We start from the raw sequence: 6101 nt of genomic DNA, 5'->3' as shown, positions 1-6101 counted from the left end.
TCGTATGATTTTGTCAACGATCCCATTTGCCGATCATAATCAAGTTCTTATGCCATAGATTTAAGTTCATTTCTTGAAAGCTGAGCTCAGCGAAGAAGCTTATTACTTGTACTTGAGTACCTAGTTCTGAAAAGTCATGGAGTATTAGTTCTTAATTTAATCTTCATAGCTTTGTAAACCAATCAAATGAGGGCCATTCTCAAGGGTGTTTCCCATTTTTTTGAAGTCCATAACGCGTAGACAAAGTGGACAAATAGGGAGATACCAAAAAAATTCGGTCGGTGTCTGACAATGAAAATCTTCATAACATTATGATAAAAATAACAATAAAGGCTTTTGAAAATGAAGTAAGCGCGTAAAAGATGCAAGTGTCTCCAAATTTGCGGATCCAAAAAAGTTCTTTTTTGGGGTGGGGGTGGTTGGTCAAGTCATATTTTTGCGCGTCCCGCGCCTTGGTAGTCAAGCTCGTGCTCCCCGTCCCTCTGAAACTCTACCTTCTTTAATAAATCTATACACTTTTATTTCTTTGCATTTGTGTCTGGTTCATTATTTATTCATTTATTTGTAATAGAAGTTTAGCATATTCTTTTTTATGCAGTCCATTTGCTCGTGAGAGAGACAAATAGGCCTATCACTTGTGTGCAACTGTATTTGTTGTAACCACTTTAGTGGGATATAAAACTGCGAAGTATTTCAGAATCAATTATTAACTTTTGTTGGCAATCTGGTTAAATAACAGGCATTATGAAAGGGTTTTGCTATTTGTCACGCGGGATGGGTTGGGTCCCACCCCTACCTCTCTCATGCGAGATGGGCTGCACGCCAATCTCACGTGACAAATAGCATTTTCGACTATGAAAATAGGCAGCACAGAGTTGTGTCAGTTAATGGTCTTGTCATTCTAAAACAAGAAAAGAAAAATAGGAAAATTGATGACTTAATCATTATATTATCTATTTGTTGGAACGGTGGGTGACGCGCGAATGATTGGAAGGATTCAATATGATTCTCAAGATTTTTGGATATTTTCATATATATATATATATATATATATATATAATATATAGAGAGAGAGAGAGAGAGGAGAGAGAGTAAAACTCCTATCCACTAATTAAGTGGATAGGAGGCTTCTTATCCACCAAACTTTTTTATCCCACTCATCTTGTCTCAAGATTTGTGCCATCAAAAGATGCACAAATCTTAAAAGATTCTTCATATCTATCACGGATCCCAATGCCAATATCAACGGCTATTTTCTATTTGCAAGCCATTTCCTGAAGTGGTAACCTTTGGGTATCTTGTGCTGAAAATTAGGAGTTCTTTGTTATATAGAGGTTGGTAAGGGAGTTGGAACATTATTTTGGTGCTTCGCGTGATCTCGTATCTTGTCCTTCGCATCAAGGTAACCTACTAGAGTACATCTTAGCATAGATTTTCTTGTACTAAGTTCATGTTATATCGTAGTTGACTAAACATTATTCCCTACTTGTTCAAAGGACGAAAATTTTCCGCCAGTTTATAGAGAATTTTTTATGGATGTGTTATAATACTTCAGTTTCTTAGTGTAACGCATTATTCTATGAATTGTTGGGGATTTTAGTCCCCACTATTTGTGATATTCGTAACCGGAAAACTGATCACAATCTACAAGATGGAAAATAATTACGATCAAGAAGAATAACACTGAGATTTATATGATTCGATCGATTAAGTTCGACCTACATCCACAGGACATAGTAGGAGATATTCACTATGTAAAGGGAGAATTTATGAGAAGAATCATTTATCTCTCGTCTCTCAATCTCTCAACCTTGCATACATAGTCACCCTCTCATATTCTCTTCAAAGCCTTCCCTTATTTAGTATTATAATGTCTCTTGATTATCATAATAGTACAACGGTAATTTAGGATAATTACAATAAGTCATTATCCTCTTTTATAACTATCAGATAACTATTTATTTAATAATATAATTAAGGTTATTATTAATTTAAGTAATACTACTAAAATAATTGTATATACTATTTATATCATTACATATTTATACCATATTATTAAATAATAGTATCTTCTACTTTTTTTTTAAAATAGTATAACTCTTAAATTTATATTATTTTATTATTATAAATTATTAATTATAGAGTGTAAAAAGTGAGAAGGCATAGTTAATAAGAGGTATGTGTAATTAGTTAAAGATTAATTATAGCTAATGGAAATAATTACAAATTATCAAAATTAAAAGGGCAAGAAAACAATCAAAAGTTTTAACATAGTAATCTTCTTTTATAATAGTGGGTGTTTGTGTATATATATATATATACTCAATTGGCAAACATGTGGACCTTCCTTTATTCCTCAATATGAATAACTGACATATTATATTAGAAGTACTACTAAGTCTGGTCCTAATCCACCCCAAAAAAAATTATGCTATGTCACTATAGAATCTAAACGCATTAGCTACCCATCAATCTTTCTAATTTCATCTTTCATTGGATACACGAGATTTACTTTCAACACAAGCGAATACCAGAACTGAATAAAAAAAATCTAATAGATCTTGTTAACTGGAAGATAAGGAATTTGGGAATATGGGCATTCATGCTGTAGTTTACCCTCTTTCAATTGCCAAGTACCCAATCAGTCCACTCAATACTTAAAGCGGTGTAGACAACCAAGACGCTTTGTTGCATGCAGTGTCGGGCAACAAATTTTGGTAAGGGGAGGCCAAAAAATAATAAAACACGATAGATTACGTATAAAAATTTTAGCACAGTTATACAGTATCTCAACATCTCGAAATTACATTTTCAATTATAGTATAGTGTTTACAATTACATTCTTCTTAGCTTCATTTATTGAAATCATTTCATGACATCTTTCTCATCAGTGTTACGAAATATTGTTGGCGCCTGTGGCTAAATCTGGAATAAAACAGATAAATCTGTTAGATAGTTAAAGTGCTATATTTTTAAAACTTTTTCAAGTTTAGCTGTTGTGTGTTTATGAAACGTTGTGCTTAAGGCAATATTTGACCTACTCCGGTGCAAGGATCTCAAAGCCAAACTGCTTCCAGGAAAAACAGTACAGTATACTGGTGTGCACCGACCAAGTACTATCAAGGTCTCCTCGATTTGTTAAGACCTTTCAGTTCAATAACCTTTCGGTTCAGGCAAAGATCTTTCGGTTCAGAGCTATGTTCCTTCAAACACAGACTAAAACTTTCACGCTTTCAGACTCTGCAGCAGCAGCACAACAGCACAAAACACTTGTGTGTTTTTCGTATCTCTTTTTACATATATCCAAGTGCTCCCCAAGAGGCACTATATATAGGTCTCTAAGACCAGCTCAAAGATCACCCACATTTAATTTGACCTTTACAAACATAATAACAATTATGACAATTATGTTTGTAACAACAAATAACAAAAATGATGTAACTGCTGCATACAGTAACGTCTGAACGCGAGAGTCGCGATCCTGCGCAACACGAGGGTCACGTCCAGTCTGGTGCGAATGCGGGGGACACGTCCCCTCTTGTGAACACGAGGGTCGCACCCTCATGGGAACGTGAGGCTCGCCCTAGCTGTAAACGCGAGGCTCGCCAGAGCTACGAACACGAGGCTCACCTACATGCTGTGAAGCAGCCTACGAGGCAATCCTGTGTGGTAGCCTACGATGCCACCTGGGTGGCGGCCAACGTGACGCCACCTAGCTCTGATGCCTTTGTGCGAAGTGCAAAGTGCGCCTAACAAAGCGCAACTTAGCGTGTCAGCCCGATTAGCCCCGATCCCTAGCCCATTGGCCCACGGCTCACGAGCCCACAGTCCACGGCCCACAGCCCATTAGAAATTATGAGGGATTAATTAAATAAAAAACAATTCTTAACTTGTCGTTGGCAAGCCTCGAACACAGGACCTTTGAGATATCAAAACTTTAACTTTACGCTACGCTACTAAGGATTCTGAAAAATATTAGTAATTGATAAATACATAGTTTGACTCATTTTTTAAAAGTGGTTTTGACCAAAAAATCCAACAATCCCCCATAAGTTTTTAAACTAGTGTCGTGTAACGGTACCGTTGTTTCAATCATTGTGTATAAGGTAGATGTCGTAAGGACTTAAATTCCCCTTAGACCAACTTAATAAAAGATAGATGCATGGCATTGCAAAGACTTAAACCATCACTTATCTAAAATCTAGCGATCACACAATATCAAACTCATCTGGCGATCACACAATATCAAACTCATCTGTGATAGTTTTCACTTTGAACCACACTTGCCTTTGCCTTTGCCTTTGCCTTGGCCTTACACATTTATGGCCCTGTGCATGTCCTAGTTTTAGTTAGGGCCCTAGGAATCTTTTCAGAAGACACCATAAGAAACAACCAAATCTCCACCCATGCATAGGTGAGTTCTTTAGGCATGTTTCCTATCAAACATCCCGTATTCGAGATGCTTTGAACTTATTAAGGCTTAAAAGCCAACCTCTTTCATGAGAGGATTCTAGGTGAGTCCTTTAGATGTGTTTCCTATCTAACACCACGTATCCGAAATACTTTGGACTCATTAAGGCTTAACAGTCATCCCCTTTACATGATAGAATCATCGGTGAGTCCTTTAGGCATGTTACCTATCCAACAGCCCGCATCTGAAATTCTTTGGACTCATTAAGGTTTAACAGACATCCTCTTTACCATTATAGGATTTCACTTGCAAATCTTACTTAACTTTTGAACAAATATCTCATCATTAGTAGCGTAAGCTTTGAACTAATAACTTGATGTAAATGGTAAGTATTTGTAAGACTCACCAAACTTTGCAAATCTTATTTGACTTTTAAACCAATTATCTTATCATTAGTAGCATAAGCTTTAAACTAATAACTTGATGTACATGGTAAGTATTTATAAAATTCACAAAATTTTGAGACCCATTCCAGCAGACGTCCTTTCGACTATGTCTTTTTTCAGACCCTTAGTCAAAGGATCAACCACATTCTCTGAAGACCGGACGTCAATCACAGAGATGTCTCCTTGGCAAATGAGTTATCTCAAATATACATGTTTTAGATGAATGGTCTGCTTTTTTTCATTGAACATCGAGTTCGCTGTCACAGCACTCACCACCTGATTATCATAATAGATAGTAATTGCGTATTGTAATTTTGTCAATGAAAGGTCTCGAAGAAAACAACCGAGCCACTCAGATTCATCTTCTATAGCACATGGTGCGAAGAACTCAGATTCCATTAATGACTGTGCAATCATAGTCTGCTTCTTGGACTTTCACGAGACGACAGCTCCACCCATGGTGAAGACAAATCCTCCAGTAGATCTGCACTCATCTGGTTCTGAGCACCAACTCGCATCTGAATAGCCTTCGATTATAACTGGATATCCAATGTAGAATAGGCCCAGACCTGTAGTTCCTTTCAAGTATGTCATCAATCTCTGAACAATATCCCAATGAAGCTTTCTAGGATTACTTGTGAACCTACTAAGCATTCCTACAGCGAATGTTATGTCTGGTCTTGTGTAGCTCATCGCGTACATAAGACTCATAATGATCTTTGAGTACCTTTGCTGCTCTCCTGGTCTTCCAGTATTTGGTTGAAGCTTCTTATTGTAATCATACAGCACTGACAGTTCTGACAGGTCGTAGTAGCCATACTTTCTTAGCATACTCTCAACATAATAAGATTGAGACAATCCAATACCCTCTTCAGTGTATATGATTTTGATTCCAAGAATCACGTTCGCGATTCCAAGGTTCTTCATGCTGAATTGTACTGAAAGAAATTTCTTGGTAGATATTACTATCTTCAAATCACTTCCGATGATGAGCATATCATCCACATAAAGGCAAATAATCACCATTTTTCTTTCAGTGACCTTGATGTATATGCACTTATCAGATTTACTGACTTGATACCCATTGTTGCGAATAACCCTATCGAACTTCTCATACCAGAGTTTTGGTGCCTGCTTAAGTCCATATAGAGACTTAACAAGTTTACAAACTTAACCAGCTGGAGTATCAAGTCCTTCTAGTTTCTTCTTGTAGATCTCTTCTGTGAGATCTCCATTGAGAAAAG

Source organism: Asparagus officinalis, chromosome 1, assembly GCF_001876935.1.
Source record: "Asparagus officinalis chromosome 1, Aspof.V1, whole genome shotgun sequence".
Taxonomy (NCBI): domain Eukaryota; kingdom Viridiplantae; phylum Streptophyta; class Magnoliopsida; order Asparagales; family Asparagaceae; genus Asparagus; species Asparagus officinalis.
The sequence above is the reverse complement of the archived record's forward strand: the minus strand, read 5'-3'. Positions refer to the sequence as shown.